General features: G+C 46.9%; 1 protein-coding gene across 1 annotated transcript in view; it reads right to left on the reverse strand.

The window, feature by feature from the left end:
* The window catches only part of KCNN2 (potassium calcium-activated channel subfamily N member 2), a 478,995-nt gene extending 462,030 nt beyond the window's left edge, over nucleotides 1–16,965 (reverse strand). The window contains exon 1 of the mRNA XM_059175837.1: nucleotides 16,385–16,965. The gene's annotated coding sequence lies outside the window, so the exon portion shown is untranslated. The remainder of the gene's footprint in view (nucleotides 1–16,384) is intronic.
* Between the last annotated feature and the right edge of the window lie 1,827 nt (nucleotides 16,966–18,792).

An 18,792-nucleotide genomic window follows, 5' to 3' on the forward strand; every position in this document is an offset into this window, starting at 1 on the left:
GGAGAATCTGCCAGGGTCCTCCTCGCAGCAGCCCAGGAAAGATGAGCTAACTCAAAGCCAAGGGCAGCTGCGACATCACTACTGCCGCGTACGGAGAGCTTGACAAACAAGCCCCAGGTAAATATCCATCCTCCTTCTTCCCCCAAACCCCATACACAGGCTCTGTACATGCAAAGACTGCAGGTAATACACTGATGCATTTTTGCTGTACGGGGCAGCAGATGCTGTATTTTGACTTCACCCCTTTTCAGGCCCCTGGAAGTTGCCTTCCTCTGCTACAGAGGGTGGAAACCTCACACAGCCTTCCCTGAGTCCCCTCACCTGTGGTGTGAGCATGTGACTGAAGTTTCTTCAAACAGACACGCCTTTATACAATGTCAGTGTGGGAAGTAACAAAGTAGCAAGGAACAATGGCATCCCAGAGTTGGGTTCGGATTTCCTGACAAGGCTGGAGGTGGTGAGTATCCTTCTGGGCAGCTGGAAGGGAGAAGAATGTTCTCCCTGAAAGAAGCGTCAGCGATATGGGCGCTTCCTCCTGGCTGTGGGCTTCTGAGCTGCCAGAATTCCTGAATTATTATTCCCAAGACAGACTCTCTGGGCCCTCCAGAAGTTCCGGGAACTCTCTAACCTCCTTTAATGAAAATTCTTCCCGTTTAAAGTTAGCTAGAGTCGGGGCGCCTGGGTGGTTCTGTTGGTTAAGTGTCTGCCTTCAACTCAGGTCATGATCCCAGGGTTCCAGGATCAAAGCCCACGTCAGGCTTCCTGCTCAGGAGTGAGTCTTTTCTCCCTCTTCCTCTGACCCACTGCCTGCCTGTGCTCTCTTTCATTTTCTCTCAAACAAATAAATAAAAATAAAAAAATAAATTTAGCTAGGGCAGATTCTCCTGTTTGCAACTAACTAGATTTACTTACATAATATCTCTACTATATACACCCATCTAGGTATGTAATGTCTAGTACCTCAGATCCCAAGATCTCACAAATGTCATTACTTTGCACGAAGCCTATGTGCATAAAACAAAAAAAGCAGTCAATTTTCAGAAAATATTTTATGGCTGGGGGGTGAAGCACAAGAACTTTGGAGCCAAACTGCTTGGGTTTCAGTCCTGGATCTACCACTGACCAGCAATTTGAACTTGAAAAATTTTAATTAACTTCTATATGAATGACTGGACAACAGCACATACTAGTGAACATGCACCCAGGTCCCCTTAATGACACATCTCTGTGGCCTCCCACTCCCCTATAGCTACAGTTGCCAGATATGAAAGTATCAATTGTCAGGAACTGGCCAGTTCTTGGTGAGAAATGAAAGTGAACCCAGGAGGGCCTCAGATCCCATGCTGGGACAAAAGCCAGTAGAGTTATTTGAAAGCTTTCAACCCAACTCTGTGAGAGACCAGACTTCCATTTCAAAAGATGGCTGTGGATTCATGATGCCCCAAAGATGGAAAGCTGGTGAGACCTGCAGGAAGCCCGGTTAGGAGAAAATTGTCACAGTCTGAGGTTGAGAGCCTGACAGCCCAAACTATAGGGCAAGAGGGAGATTGAGGACAGGAAGTAGGCATGCATCCGATTAGGAATTAGAGCCCTCAGAATGCTGTTGTAGTCAACTTAGCAATGACAAGGTGGAAATAAAAGGCATCTGGGTACAATGTAAATGTTTGAGTAATCTCCCCAAATTCAGGGGATGCATTCTTTCTTTCAATAAATCAAACTTGTGCTAAACCTAAAGACAGTTATGCAGCATAAAAATTACAATATAACTTTCTCTTATTGGTATCCTTGTGTGGTACCCAGGAGCACCTGGGGACCTGCATGGCTACGTACTCTTCCTTCACTACACCCCCAAGCTGACGAGGGAATGACAAATGGACATGGCTGGCAGCTACATGGGGGGTAGTGGGAGAAGCAGGAGAGACACAAGCCTAGAGTGACCCAAAGACAAAAAGCTCTCGAGGCAGGACTGGGGAACTGCAGATGGGTGACTGGCATCCCAAAGCAATGTGCACTGATGTTGAGATTGTCACCCTATACCTGGAAAATCTCTAGGTATATCTCCAGGCAGATCTCCATGGGAGTGCAGAGGCCCAGAGGAATTTAGAGAGCAGGAAAAGAAGATTGGCCTCTGAAGCTTATTAGCAAGAAATTTATCTTTTTTTAAGATTTATTTGACAGAGAACACAAGCAGAGGAAGCAGCAGAGACAGAGGGAGAGGGAGAAGCAGACTCCCCACTGAGCAGGGTACCTGATGCAGGGGCTCATCCCAGGACCCCGGGATCATGATCTGAGCTGAAGGCAGATGCTTAACTGACTGAGCCACCCAGGTGCCCCAATGACCAGCAAGAAATATTTTTAAATTACCATAAATGCTAAGTGGTTTCAAAGTCCTGGGAATCTACAGTCAAAGAGGTTTCATCTTCAACATTTCAAAACTAGAGAGATGTTGGCACAGGTGCTTCTGGGAGGTGAATCATTCAGTTATCCATGCCCATAAAAAGGTGAAGAGGCTGCATGCTTATTCTTTGGGTGGTGATGGGGGTGGCAGTGGGAGTGGCAGGTTGGAATCTCAGGGGGAACAAGAGTGAAGCAGGAACCAAAGGAGAGCAAATCCAAGGGTGTGCACAACTGAGCTGGTGATGGCTTCACCACCATCAGCACTGGCTTCCAGGTCCTCTGTGCCATTCCCAGACAGGCTCTACATACCCCTGTATCCTGGAATCGTCTGCAGAGCAGAAAGGCAAGCCATTTATCCACCAGCTCTTCCTCTGCTGTCTCTCTTTGGTGGAAGTCCATTCAGCAACCCACACTCGGGGTTTGTCGCCCAGCCCCTCCAGCAGCTCCAGGGAGGGCAGAGCCTCTGAAGTCACTCCTTGTTGTGGGAGCTGCAACAACAGGGGACCCTGAAATGTGTGCATCAGAAGCAACAGCATCCTGGGCTTTCTCGCCCATGCGAAGTTTGTAAATGGACATCTGGGCAGCTCTGGCTGCAAACCTGAGGCCCACAGTGTAGAAGGGGCTAAGCTGACCTGGAGGAGTCAATCAGTAGGACAGCAGACATAGCCATAAAATTTTTACATGGCCATAAATTTTCTGTGATATCCCTATTCCTCATATAGTTTATAAGCTCAAAGATGCGTTTCTGCCCAAGTCTATCTTCCAAAAAGGGCAAATCTTTCATGTAATATCCAGCAATTAATTTCATAGTTATCTTTTAAGGACGACTGATCTTGAGGCTAAGTACATGTGTTAATTGGAAAAGATTTCTGTTAGAGTATTTTGTGGCAAGAACAGTTCTTTCGCTTGTAAACAATTTCAGTAACAGGAGGTTAACTGTACCTACCAACTTTGTAACAGTTATCTGTCAACCACGACCTCTGTTACTTTGTTGTAATATTCTGTTATTAGAAACCTATCTAAAAAATCTCCCTCCTGGAAAAAGCTCATTTTTGTTTATAAAATAAATGTGTTTCTATTGGTTTTGTTTTCAATAGAACACAAAATCTCATACTTCCACACTTGTAAAAACTATGCACAATATATAGGATTAATGACCTGTGGGAATAAAATTCTATCCCTTAACACATGAACAGAAATGTTGAGAATGACATGATATGGTGTGAGTGAACAGCATGAGGAGATGCTCTCAAATTAAATTAGAGTAAGTAAAGCAGGAATTAAATTCTATGTGTAATATTCTCAGACTCCTATGTGGGAAGAGTGGATGGACCCACAGACATAGAAGAGAAAGAACAATGAGCTTACAGACGATTTTACTAAAACTTTTAAATATTTTCATTCTTTCCCAAAGTATGCTATCTCCTCTTGTTCTGCCCCATTCTTGTTTAGCAGAGTTCTTATGATTGGATTTTCTTGTTTCCTTAGAAGGAGAAAATGGACTGCTCTGCCAACACGGGCATTTAAGATTATAGAAATGTCCTCACCATGAGCTAGTAAATCAGGACTTAGGTTTGTACATCAGTTTCTCTGGACTCAGTTAATGTGAGTCTACCCCTGAAACTTGGGTGCATTGTCACCTCACTGTCAAAACTGGGTACATGCATTCTCAAAGCTGAAATCTTAGCCAGGAGGCAGTGAGCCCCTTTCCCAGAGCAGTATTGGTTCTTTTAGCCAACCTGACATTCTTTTCCATTTTTCTGTATAGCATCTTAAGTGTTTCCTAGGGAACTCAATCCTTTTCTATTCTCTGATTCCCCCCAAATCTGAACAGGGCCTCTCCATTTAAAGTGAACCCTAGAATTTTTGTTAAAGCACAACTATGCATTAGAGGTAAAACATAGCTCTGTTAGTGCACATCGCAGAACTAGGGAAGAGTATCGTGCCTGAGAATGAAGCCGTCATGAACAAAAGATGAAACAAGAGTTAGAGATAAAAATAAAAGAAAAAGGGAGAAACTTCTTTATATCCCTGCTTGAATCCTGGATACAGCTGGTACTACACACAGCCTTTGTCTTCTCTAAGCTGACCAATTCTCTTTTCTGAATCTACTTGAACCAGACTTCTTTCGTTTACTGAAGAAAAGAGTCAAATAAGACAACACTTCTACTCAGTTCACATACGGAGTTTCCCTTCCTTTCAACAGCAACAATTAGGTCCAAAGATCTCTCACTTGTTCAGGGGAACACTTAGAAAATTTAGCCTCCTAGGAAGCAGAGACTACTATCTGGAAATTAAAAGCGTGCCAAACCTCCTTCATTTAAGAATAAGGTGAATGCAGTAATTGTCACTAGAAAATGATACTGCAGGCTTAAGGCTTTTCTCTTCCAAAGACCATGCACATGCTTGCAGCATATGGGAGGGAACTGAGGTAGAACATGTTCTACCAACCTCTCTATCTTGCTCTATTCCATAAGAGAATTTTCATGCTTTGTTCCATAAGAGAATTTTCATGCTTACAACTTAGAAATATTTCTCTTTAAAATTTTTTATTTGTTTATTTGAGAGAAAGAGAACAAGAGAGAGCAACAGCTGGGGAAGGGAAAAGAAGTAGCAGGGAACTAAGCAGGGAGCTCAATGCCAGGCTTGATCCCAGGACCATCCACCTGAGCCAAAGGCAGACATTTAACCAGCTGAGCCACCCAGATGCCTCCAATGACTTAGAAATATTTCTGTAAAAATGAGAGGAATCCCATCTCTTGGTACCCCAAAAAGGGAAGGAAAATGGTGGCCAGCTATTACCACAGTCAATCAGTCACATCAATTATGGGAAAACAGAAGGGGAGATTACTTGGCCACAAGAAAAGCAATGACCAGATTAACTTCACAGACTTTAACTGCAGCCAAATTCTTTTTGTCCGCCATTTTGAAGTCAGGCAAGCTTTACTGCTATGTACATGAGGCAATTAAAAGGAAAGGGGAAAAAAATTCTCATCAGAAGATTACTGAGAAACCAGTGAAAACAATTTTTTTCCAGAAAAATGATGGCGCTGAACAATAAACCCTTTGATGTGTTAAACAGATTTTTAATTCTCTTAGTCAATGGCTCCTATGGTCATGGATGGTGTTGGATTGCCAAACATAATGGTACCAGTCCTACAAAAGCATTTGACATTAAGGAACCACCCAGCTTCTTGTACTAACTAAACATGGCATTTTGTTTACACTCGAAATCTCTTTCCCTTGTTGCAAAGACCTGATGAGGAAAAGGGGTAACACCTCATCAAGAAGATTGGATGTTCAGCAGTGACCGTCATTAGTGTTCCCTTCTCGTAAGACTGTCTAAAGCATGAACACACACTACCTTCTCTACCAGAACAGACTTAGCTCTGCAAAACGGGAAAATAAGAACCAAATCCTTGGGAGCTGAAGATGAAAACAGAGCTGCTGTGACCATTTTGCAAATGTTCGTGGAGAATGTCACATTTGGTGGGATGATTGGGAGGGAAAAGACCAGGGCAGACTAGTTTTGGTTTGCATGGGCCTGGCTACAGAGCACAGGGCTAACAGCAGAATGGGAATCCCTACTTATACATCATACCTCAGTTTCAGACTATAGTTGGCAAGAACTGTTAAAAGACAGTCCACAGTTTGATGTGGTGCGGGGCTGGGAGGTTGGGGTACCAGGTGGTGGGTATTATGGAGGGCACGGGTTGCATGGAGCAGTGGGTGTGGTGAAAAAATAATGAATACTGTTTTTCTGAAAATAAATAAATTAATAATAATAATAAAAAAAAGACAGTCCAGTCTTTGATTTGGTAAAAAAAACAACCAAACCAAAAAACACACAAAACTATTATCCATCTTCTAGATTCCCTCAAACGCTTTCTCCTCTATCTCTCTTGGCAAATGCCTCACCCACACAGAGGTGTCCCTCCACCCTGGGGACTTGGAAAAAACAAGGGGTGGTGTGGCATTGTGCCTGGATCCCTGGGCAGCCCCTGAGGTGGCATTCGTCCCTCCATGGGGTAAGACTTCCTCAATGAGAAATAAGAGGGGCGGGGGGGAACAATGGTCTTCTTTCTTTTTTTTTCCATGAATTACTCCCCCACGAATGCTTCCTCCTTGCAAGCCTCTTGGAGAAGCCCCACATGGCAAGGAAGCAGGCATGTGAAGTGACACAGGATGCCTTATCCCACCCAGCTTCCTGATCAACAGCAGCTAATGTGTTCTCAGGTGGCACTCAACAGCATCATGTCATCTTTTCTCTTGCCTTGTTCAGCCCCACACTCCAAGAATGCTCATCCCGGACAAACTGACAGTGCTCTGAACACTTCCTTGGGCCCTGCTTTCCAGAAGACGCAAGACCAAGCATTGTTGAAGCCCAATGTTGACAAGAGTGAAACCTCTTTGCACACGGTCACCAATAATTTTATGGATATAAGTAACAATTTTCCTTCGAATATTCAGCAATACGGGTTTGATTGGCTTTGCACTTTAACCTGGAGACAGCAAAGAGGCTACTCCTCATTCACATGGGGCCTTCCAAAATGCCCCCTTTCTGTTTTTATTACCAATAAGTACAAGGAATACACTTGTATGGATTGTCCTATAACCCAACCACCCAAAATGAAATGACTTAAGACAAAGCTGAGGGGGGCCTGTCTGCTTGGTTCCTGATCCCGGTGGCACCAGCTGGGGTCGTTCATGCAGCCAAATTCAGCTGTTAGGTGGACTGGGCTATCAGACCCAAGAAGGTATCACTTGCCTCTCTGTGCACCTCTCTGGCTCCTTCATGAGGTGGCCTGCCCTCCTCAGATGAGTTGGAGTCTCCTCATAGCACTGTGCACTCAGATCTCTCCCACAGAGGCTGGCTTCTAAGAGGAAACAAAAGCTACCTCTTCGGGCCTGGGCTTTCGGGCCCCAGAATTCACTTTCACTGAATCTTATTGTCCAACACCAGTTGCAAGAGCAGTGTGACTCAAGAAACAGGAAACAGATCCCAGCTCTTGAAGTGATAATGGAGCAGGCGCAGAAAAAGGGAGGAAGGGGCGCCATTTTTTTTTTTTTTTTTTAATTTGACAAAGAGAGAGAGAGCACAAGCAGGCAGAGTAGCAGGCAAAGGGAGAGGGAAAAGCAGGCTCCCCGCTGAGTAAGGAGCCTGACACAGAGCTCAATCCCAGGACCCTGGGATCATGACCTGAGCTGAAGGCAGTTACTTAACAAACTAAGCCACCCAGGCCCACCAGGGCTGCCATCTTTGACAACCAAAGACCACTGGGATGGCAAGACTTGTCTGCAGAGTAGAATCATCAGGGAAAATTTGAAAACTGTAAGAGTCCAGGCCATACCCTAAATCAATTAATTCACAACTGGGTAGATGGAGAGCACAGACATGTTTCTTTCTTGCTTTTTAAGCTCCCCGGGTGATTCCAAAGTGCAGGCAAGTTTGGGCACCCTGACCTACCATGACCTGTGAGAAAAGGGATTTGGAAAAGCTGAAGGATCCTCCCCCCCCAGCAGTCCTCAGTTGTACACCGTTACATGTCTTTTTACAGTATGCTCAGTGGCTTGTCTCGGGTTTAAAATTTAAGTGAAATGCCATCACAGTAAAGCACAATACAGCAACAATAAGAAGCCAACCTAGTATGCTTTCTGGGTGACCAAATTCCCGTGTTCCCCGGACTGAGTAGTTCCCTAGAACACAAGACTTTTAGTGCCCAAACCAGGACTGTATATGTCAAACTGGACAGGCGGTCACCATAAGCATTGTCTTACCTGCCTCTGCTCTACTGGTCATGTTCTGGGGTATGTGGAACCACAATACCATTGTTACCAATGGAGGTTTTCCAAAATTAATGACCTAGGCCAGTGTTGCTTAAAGCCTGTTCCACGGACCAGCAATATCACCATCACCTGGGCACTTGTTAGAAATGGACATTGTGCAAATTTCTGTCACTGAGTCAGAATCTCAGGGAGTAGGGTCCAGGAATTGGGTTTTGAAAGCCTGAATTCAAGAAGCACTGCTCTGGCCTGCCTGTGGTAAGACGCTTCCATCTTCCTCAATATCTCCCATCCCACTCAAAGCAAAATCAGATTTCTGGTTTGCAATAAAATGTATAAGGAAGATTCCATCAGGGCTAACCAGCCAGATAGGTCTTGACCGAAAGCAGTCAACCTCTTCAGACACACACATGATAATCATCATTCGGGCCTTAGTCTTTTTTTTTCAATCATTTGTGGGAAGGACGGTATAAAACAATTCTTACAAGCACAACAGAAGCTGGGGTGTGGAGTAAAGGGTGTGGTGAGCACAGCTGTCTGCAGTTAGCAAGGCCTTTGTCCTCCCAAACACACCAAACCCATCAACACAACTCAGGTGGTAACATTGTCTCCAATGTAGAAGGAAAAATAAATCTTAAAGTTGGGCAGTAAGATAAAGCTTTGTTCGTTGACTGGCTGCTTGGTTTTCAATTTGAATTTATAATAAGAATGATGAGGTGCTCCAGTGGCGCAATCGGTTAGCGTACGGTACTTATACTAAGAATGATGGAGGTTCCAGTCATTTCGAAATTATGCTCTTTTGAATTAGTTTGGGCAGACGTATACCTAAGAACCACAGAGAGCTCTCCCAAGTAAATCAATACCCTCCCATTTTAACCACCTTAAAGCAAAAATAAATGTTTTTAAAACTCACCTGTTGATATCCAGCTGACATGAAGACTTGAATGCAAAACACTTTGTCCGTCCTATTACTGCATGACTTAAAGTAAAGCAAAGGTATTTCTTAAAATACTCACACAGTAACTAGACTTTAGACTAATCAGACGACTCGCCCTGCATACAGAACAAAATTTTCAGCAGAATTGCTGTACCAGTCAATTAACACATAACTTGATCTCCAATTCCGTGAAGCAAATGGAATTTAAAAAGCCCTTTTCAGAACTCATCTTTGATACAGGATGGCTTTTATATTTTTTATTTTTATTTTTTTTTATTTTATTTTTCCCACACCTCATATGCAGATTAAAAGGTAATGACCAGTTAACTGGTTTTACCCTGCAGAAGAGAATAGCCTCGAACTATGGTGGTCAAGATAGGGGAGAGAGGTCGCCCCTTCCAGATTTCTGACCTGTGTCAGTGAAAATCCTTGTCCTGCTGCGCTGCAGCTCCAGCAGATGTCTGAGCTGCCCCACCCCCACAACAGTGGGCAGCAAAAACACCTAGGATATTATCTTCCACCAAGATAAAACATACAGGGGTAGATGGGAAAAACACCTGTTCTCCACAACTCCCTTCCCCATGTTGTGATCATGTGACAGGTACGTCTGGGAGCGTCACTTTCCTTAACTAAGTACTTTAAAAAGACAGATTCCTTATCTAAATAACCATAAGCTGATATACTCACTATGCAAGACTTCCGGGTATTTCATAAGCGAGCCACGGTCCGTTAAAACCTCCCTGATAAAGTGTAAGTAAGGCATTCCATTTATAGGGAGGCTTAAGTGACTTGTACATCCTTTCTCTGGCCAAGAGAACAGTCTGGCAATACTACTAAGAAAGGAAAGGATCCTTCTCCAGCTGCCCAAGCCTAGCTAATCAAGCCAGCTATCGTTGATCACTCCCCTCGAGGGAACTGTCATGACTGTCACATAGGCTGTGGCTCCCAGCCAGTACCAAGATGGTAGCCCAGATATTAGAAGAGTTGCACAAAGCCCCTCGCATGGGAGGAGTTGTCAGCTTCAGTCTCCAGAGAGCAAAGGTCCCAACAAGGAAACTGGGGTCCCAACAGGGAAACAGGAAATCCAAGGGGGTACACTCAGAATCCAAACTAAACCCCAGGCCCCCAAGGTGGTGAGCTAGAGCCCTGAGTAAGAACAATGGAAGGACGATGGAAAAGGCTGGAAGACCAGTCTTGTCAGAGTCCTGCATGACGCACTCTGCCTTACTTAAAAGCCACTGTTCAGTGGAGTTCTAGATCTCGTTCATATAATGAATACAGTAAGCTCTACCCATTCCATAAAGCTGGTCTCCAAATCACATGAAATAATTCCAAGTGAACATGATTTGTGCATTGTAAATATACAGATGCAAGGGACACTCGCTAATACTGAGTTCACACCATTCTTCCCCAGCACTGGGAGCATGGTTGGGCGGGTGCGTCTGGCGGATGGTGGTCTGCAGCAAAAGTGATCCCGTGATCATGGAGATTCTAGTTGTCTCTTTATTTGCCTCCCTAACTAGACTGCGATTTCCTTGAAAGCGGGGACAGTGCATTAGTCATCACTGCGTCCCCATTTATGTGGGAAGACATTCAGTCACTGTTTATGGAATGCTGGATTAATAAATTCTGAATCCTCACCATTACACAGACTCCTGGCTGGCCGTGATTTATGTGCAGTGGGAAACCATGTGGTGTAATGTGCCAACGGAAGCCGCAGGTGCCCAGGTGTCCAGGCACAGCTCCCCATCTTCTAAGTGTGGCTACTCCCTCACTTCTGGCATGTTGGCTCTTCTGGACAAGGAGCCTTAAATTCTCAAAATGAGAAGCACTCCTTAAGGTCAGTCAACAGAAGAGGCATTGATAATGAAATGCCCTGGAAAATCAGAATAGTTCAACTTTGGACCCCATATTCCATGCCAGGAGCTGCGCTAAGAACCTCCACCTCTGGGGCATCTGGGTGGCTCAGTGGGTTAAGCCTCTGCCTTCAGCTCAGGTCATGATCTCGGGGTCCTGGGATCGAGCCTTGCATCAGGTTCTCTGCTCAGTGGGGAGCCTGCTTCCCCTTCTCTCTCTAATTGTCTCTCTGCCTACTTGTGATCTCTCTTGCTCTGTCAAATAAATAAATAAAATCTTAAAAAAAAAAAAAAAAAAGAAAGAAAGAAAGAACATTCACCTCCTGAGAGCTCACTAAGAACTCACAGCCCCAGGGGCCCCTGGGTAGCTCCATCACTTGAGCATCTGACTCTTGATTTTGGCTTGGGACACGGTCTCGGGATCATGAGATCCAGCCCCACGTCAGGCTCCACACCAAGCACAGAGCCTGCTCACGATTCTCTCCCTTCCCATCCCCTTCTGCCCCTCACCCCTCCCCCACTTGCTCACATGCTCTCTCTCTTTCACTCTCTCTCTCTCTATATATATATCTCTCTCAAGAAAAAATAAATAACCTAACTCACAATAAGCCTCAGTGTCCTACCCACGCTACATGTGGTAGAGTCAGAACTGGACTCTGGCCCTGTTCCTTCTCCAAAGCCTACAGTCGTAAGCAGTACTGGACTTGGCTGTCTAAGCAGAGAAGTCCTTATGCCTTCAGCTTTGGTGAGAATGGGATGATCTCATCTTGATCAGCCAGGAAGGAAAGAGTTTCTCCTCCTCCTCTGTCTCTTCCTTCTGCAATCTGCATGCATACCATGAGCCACACACTCATGGGGAGGCCATGAGTAGGGATGGGCCAGGGAGTAGAGATGAGGGGAGGCCATTTCAGAAGAGAGGACAGGCCAGCAAAGAGATGTGAACTGTGAAGACATGGTGGCCAGGGAACTTAATGTCAACGGGGGATGGAACATGGTGACCTGGGAGGCCCTTGGCAGGCCCAAAGGCGGCACGGTGGGGCCAGCCCCTCAAGCCTGGTCCTGGGGGGGTCCTAGGAAGGCAATTCCTGCAGGGGACACCTGACAGGGACACATAATGCGGGGTGCCACGAAGGACAACAGAGCCCAAGGGCCCGTGGGACTGGAGCGGTCAGTACATTGCGGCCAGGCCCAGGCTAGTTCCCTGGTGACAATCAAATATACCTGCAATTCACTAGCCTTCATCTTGTGGCTCCACTGCACCAACGACTTTGGACTCTCCTTCAGCCCCTGGGTCCTACCTCCTCTTCCTTATGTCGCTCTATCTCTCTGCTCATAGGCCTGCTGCAGGCTGGTCTGAGTTCCAGTATGTAGCTCGTGCCCCATCTCCCAGCGCCCTTCTCTGACCCAAGGGGCTCTCCTGGCTGCTGTGTGTCTTCACTCCCTTCTCCTCACCATTTCTGGCTACTCTGATAGCTCCGAGTACCCACAGGTGACACTGGCCCCAAGACCCTGGGGCCACACCGTCCTAATGGACCAGCACCACCATCAGACCTGCTTCACCTCAAGAGGGAATGGAAACCGCACAGCCTCCGCCTTTAGACACGGGCAGGGTCCAGCCCCACCCATCCACCCCCAGGACACTTCCCCTCTCTTGCTCCACACTTACACTGTTTCTATCCTCTACCATCTGAGCAACCCATTTGTATCAATAACCTATTTTACATTACACTCTGCCTCGGATAAGAAAGACAAAAATATCTCCACCCTGAAGAGTTTCACAATCTGACAATGACAACCAAGAGGAAGCACTTGAACTCTACCATTGTGTGGGCTTGGAGCGTTTACGTCTGTCACCCCAAATTCTCCCTCAAGCTTCAGACCCACACCCAGTTCCCCACCTGACATTTCTACTTGGCCCTGTTAGAGCATTCCAAAATTATATCTAAAATATGAGATCTTACCTGCGCTTCCTCTTCTCTGTAAGCACCATCAATATCCTCACTGCCAAATAAAAATCAAGGGGACAATCTAGGACTCCTGTCCTTCTCTTTTGAACCCTTCCATCTAATCCATCAACAATCCCACCCATTCGACCTCCAAAATAGGCCCTGCCTACACTCACCTCGCTTCAAGTTCATGCTCACCCCCCTGGCCCACAGGGCCCTTGGCACACATTTGAAAGGGTGCCCTCCCTCCAGGCCTTCAGCACCCAGCCCCACGGTGTTCCTTGGCAAGTGCATCTCGGGCTGGACAGCAACCTGCACTTGACCCCAGGACTGGCATCCCATGCAGTACACAACCAGCAGAAATACGGTGACACTCCTGCCACCATCCTCTCTCTACTATTGAGGTGGCCTCCCAAGTGAGGGCCAGGAGTCTGTTCTCCACACAGCATCCAAGGCAACTTTTTTTTTTTTTTTTTTTTGGTAGCCCAAAGGGGACCTGAACTCATGACCCAGAGATCAAGACCTGAGCTGAGAAAGAGTCAGATGCTTAACCACCTGAACCACTCAGGTGCCCCCAAGTGGCCTTTTAACCTCTGCCTTAGGCTCAGGTCATGATCCCAGGGTCTTGGGATCAAGCCCCCCATCAGGCTCTCTGCTCGGCAGGGAACCTGCTTCCCCTCCCCACCCCCCTGCCTGCCTCTCTGCCTACTTGTGATCTCTTTCAAATAAATAAATAAAATCTTTTAAAAAATTTAAAAAAACCTCAATCATTTCTTTTTAACTTTCATTTCATTTTAACTTCCCTTGGCCACTCCCCAGGACATCACTTTGTTCTCTTTCCTTTGTGATATCTACCACCTGAAATTATTAAACACTTCATTCTCTACCTTGACCTCTAAGGCCCTGCCTGGCCTGCTGGTCCATCCTGACTCTGGCCACTCTTCTTGTCCTTCCAAACATCAAGCTTCCTACCCTCCAATTGAGATGTCCATGTGTGTTCTTTCTTACCTAGCACTTAGAAGTACATAGAAGAGGATTAGTCTTAATATTTGGTTGTGCATCTATGGTCATTATTAGCCCACGCATTCCTTGTCATGTTTCATTATTTACTACTTATTTTCAATAATGTAATACGCATACATAACCCTAAGCCAAAACACAGCTGGGACCTTCCACTGACTCAGGTCTAACTAACCATATGGTCTCCTGGCTTCTCCCCATTAGATGGAGGCATAAGCCCAGATCCCACGCTCATCACCCTCTTGCTTTCCTATTTATATCATGTGATTGCCTCTATAGATACACTTTATCTCTAAACAACATGGGATTGAACTGCATAGGTCCACTTACATGTGTTTTTTTTTTTTTTCAATAAATATGGTAGAAAATTTTTTGGAGATTTGCAACAATTTGAAAAAACTCACAGATGAACCATGAAGCCTAGGAACACTGAAAAAAAGTTAAGAAAGAGGTATTATCATAAAAATACAGTATATAATACATATAACACATAAGATATGTGTTAATCAATTCTTTATGTTATCAGTAAGGTTTCCAGCCAACATATTCCTAAATAGAGTTTTTTTAATTTCCGTAGTGTTTAATGTCATAAAAGATTATCATACTATATGTAATCTTTTAGACTTAATTTTCACTTAGTAATATATTGCTAAAGTCCAATCCTATCATTATGTCCTTTGCTTTATTCATTGTTGACTGCTGTGTAATATTCCTGTGTATGACAATACCAATTAGTCCACTCTTTAGTATGTACACTGGTTTTCATTATTGGGCTACATTGAGTTATCCTTTTATACCCATTTGTTTGGTCCCAAATTAAAAAGTTTGACATTATTAAATGATCAAATAGGATGTGGCTTCCATGGACCTTTCCATCATCACTAGTGGGAATATGAATTGGAACCAAGTCTCAGGAAAACAGTTTAACTTTATATCCTAATTTGAATATTCATTTACTTGTCATCTAACAGTCAAACTTGCTTCCAGGCTTATACCTACGAGAGAGTCTTGCGCACGTTCAACAGGGAACACGAGCAAGATATCTAGATGTGGCCTTGACTGGCATTTCCCTGATCACTAATGTTTGTCACTTCCTATGTTCCCGAGCTATTTATTTCTTCCCCTTAGTGCTTTGGGGTCTCAACCTCCGAAGGCCACCCGAAGAGAACTTTCCTTGGCCACTCTCGAGGACATCACTCTGTTCTCTTTCCTTTGTGATATCTAAGATATCAGGTGATATCTACCACCTGAAATTATCTACAACCTGAAATTATGTACTTTGTTAATGGATACATTGCCCGTCTCCCTCAGCACTAAAATATAAGCTCCTAGTATCTTGCTGGCTTTGCTCACTCCTCTATCTCCAGGGCCTAGAACAGAGGAGATGGATCAGTACATGAAAACCGACACATGCAAGAGACTTGGAGGGCTGTTCTATGGTCAGACGCTCTGAGTTGCAGTCTCGGCTCCCCCACTACCAGTGTGTGACCATGAACTCATTACCAAAATCATCTGCTCCTGAGTTGTGCCCTGGACAAAAGAGGTCATAGTCATCCTTACTCCACGAGGTCTTTACGGGGTTTAAATGAGCTAATAGTTGCAACGGTCCCAGAAAACACCACAGACACAGCAAGTGCTCCATAAATGTTGATTACAATCATTCATGTGTGAATGCTGAGATCACTACTCCATGACTGCCAAGCACAAGGCACCAAACCAGCAGGCCCTCCTGAGTTTCCTCTTCCTCCCACAGCTTCTATACCCACCCTGGTCTTGCAGTTGCCCCCTTCCCTCCTGCAGCCTGGAGGAAAGCGGAGAGTACTTGGGAGAAAAGTTGGGGGGGGCTGTTTCTTTTCTCCCAAAAATGGCCTGGTCATCCCACACATGAAGAAGCTGGAGAAGAGCACAGAGTAAGGGCTCGACAATGTTTTATGAATAAATGATTCATAAGCCATCAATCCATACACCCTAGAACCCCAGCACTGCAATACACACAAAATCACAACAGCCTCCCACTCTACCGCTATTGTGGTATATATTTTCTTAGAGGAGAAAGCCAAGTCAGCAAGGGGGATCGCAAAGAAATAAAAGTAGGCTGGATTAGGGAAAGGGGGAGCCGACAAGTAAAGCAAGGGGAAAACGGCAGACGGTGGAAGAGATGGAGATTTCTGGTCACACTGAGGCCCTGGCCTCTAGTGCAGAACATTAAAATGCTGAAAATAAAAACCTAAGGGAGTCTCTCCACCACCCACCCAAGCAGACTAATTATTCTTTTTAAGGCATGAGTGGGGGCGGCAGGGGGGTGGGGGAGAGGTACAGCAGAAGCAGGCCTGGAAAGCCCAAGGCAAACTTCATTTCCCCATCCTGCCTGCCAGAGGATGGTCCCCATTAAATGTGTGCCCCCTCCCCACCCCCAATCAATGTCACCTTAGTCAAGAGCTTACCTCGGTCGGCCACCAGGAGCCCTGCTCCATTTGGAGCCTTCCTTGCCTCAAAGTGGTAAACGCGGCCTTGGTGAAATGCGCCAGGAGGCAAAGCCCAGGTGAGATTCCACGGAGAATTCCCGCAGGTTCCCTGGGAGAAACTGTTTCCATTTGAGAAGGATCGGGAGTCCTGGCCGGGGACCAGCTGCCTCTCCGGCTGTCAGATTCCGTGACCGCTTGCGGCCCGGGAGGGCGCCGCGCCCCTCCCTCCTCCCGGAGTCCGGCGCGCCGAGCACCCGCCGGGGAGTCGCGGGGCGCGGGGGCCCGGCGGGGGGCACGGCGGGGGCGGCTGCTCGGGCTCCACGTTCCAAGGACCCCGCTCCTCGCAGGTGCCTCTTCCGCCCCGAGCGTGCCCAACACCGAACCTGCTCGCAGGCTGCCCTGCCGGGACTGGGGACTCCCTCCTTGTCGAGTCCTTGGCTGGCAGGGACGAGCCCCGAGCGGCGGGGACCCGGAGTGCTCGGCAGGGTACTGCCGACCTTGAGACTATGGATGGGTGTGCGTGCGCCCCAAATAAACCACACGCACGCACACACACACACAGTTTCCACTTGACCGTTCCCTCCCGGGGAAAGTAACTGTCCTTAAGCAGCCCCAGCAGCGCGGGGGAGGGAGCCCTGCGCGGAAGTCTTCGAGCCAACATGATCCCAGAGACCAAATTTGGGGATGGCTTTAATGTTAAGGTTTGGATTTAAGCCGCTCCAAGAAAGGAAGGGGGGAGGGGGACTACACGGAGCAAAGACCCGTGTACGTGTGTGTGTGTGTGTGTGTGTGTGTGTGATGCGCGCGCGCGCGTGTTTCAAGGCCAAATTTCGGGTGTTACCCGGAGCTTCCGAGGAAACAAGAGGGAGGGAGGGAAAGCACAGAGTGTGGTTCCCCCCGGGCACGGTTAGAAAAGCGGCTTCGGGTCTTCCCCATCTACCCACCTCGGCCGGCGTGCTCGCCCAGTCGCGCGGCCCGGTGGCGCAAGGAGCGGCGAGGCGCCGTGGGGGTTAACGCCGCCCGCAGCGCCGGCTTCCCCCGGCCGAGCACTAGCCGCGGCGGGCGGAGGGGAGAGGAGGGGAGAGCAGGGAATCTCCCGCCTGCTCCCCCTCCGCCCGGCGCTTCCCGCCCCGCGCTATTTATAGCTCTGCTCCCAGCTGCTGCAGGGAACTCACCAGCCGCGCGGAGCCTTCCGAGCCGGGAGAGCCATCCAGAGGCAGGGGATCTTCATGAATTCTCTCAATGGCAGAAATGTCTCTAGCCCTCCGGATTTTGACGTCTACTGTTCAGTCCGTCTTTCAGATTACCCATTGCCACGTTTAAAAAGGGGTGGGGGGGGGGGGTTGGGGGAAGAAGCGAGAGGATTTGGAGACAGGTGAATTGCAAACAGTCATGCTGGGGGCCTTTTGTTATCAGATGCCTGGAAATGGAGACAAAATTCACTTTGGGTTTAGTGGCTTCGGGCTCGTTTCATATTTTCTGCAACACTCAGCCCGGTGGGGTTTTTGTCTGCCAGGCACATCGCCAAAAAAAGAGGTGTGAAGCCATTTCAAGAGCAATGAGAAATCATAGCCTCTTCCAGCTGCCTTCTTACCGGGGGTCGCAGGGCTGACTGTCAGCACATACACGCGCTTGGGGGTGTCAAATCCCACAGCAAACCCTCCTCACACACACACACACACCAGAGGAAACGGGCTACTTATGGTGCTGCGTGTAAGTCCCTGGTCCCAGTGGAGCCTGGTAAGGAGAGTAAACATCTGTTGTTCCCAGTGGTACCTTCAGCATAAGACTGAGCATACTGCACCAATCTAGAAAGTCCTAAAGCTAATAACTTGCTCCCAAGCCCTTTCTTTCAAGTACTCCTTCCTAAACTAGTTATTGAGCCTCTGTGCTGTGCCAAATCTCGAGAACCCCTGGGAGCTTTGGAGGAACACCAAACAGGATCCATCTAGAACTTAGGGTTCAAAGCCTCTGTCTGATAGAGGTATAAGGAAACCTGAAGACCACCCAAGGACAATCCTGCCCATCAGCAGTAAGGGTACTAAGCTCCCCCAACTCTTCCCCACCCTCTCTGTCCTTCACCTTCCAGATTCCAGGTTTTCCTATTAGAACTGATCCCCATACAGTGAGAAGTTATTATTCATTTAACTGTACAGAGTGAGAATGATCCAAGAAAGGGGCTTCTACTAATTGAACTCTCCAGTTACCTGTGGGCTACGCAGAAAACCCTTTCGGTTTAGGTCCTTGTCCTTGAACTGCTTTTTCCCTGTATTCACTTTCCTGCCTTAGTAGTCAAGACTGGTCCTGGACACGCTGTTTCTTGGACAAGTGAGGGAGAGGTGCCTCAGGCAAATGCAAGAGAAAAGGGGGAGCTCTGTGTCCTGAGT

The sequence above is a fragment of the Mustela lutreola genome, chromosome 5 (genome assembly GCF_030435805.1).
Source record: "Mustela lutreola isolate mMusLut2 chromosome 5, mMusLut2.pri, whole genome shotgun sequence".
In the NCBI taxonomy this organism is placed as follows: Eukaryota; Metazoa; Chordata; class Mammalia; order Carnivora; family Mustelidae; genus Mustela; species Mustela lutreola.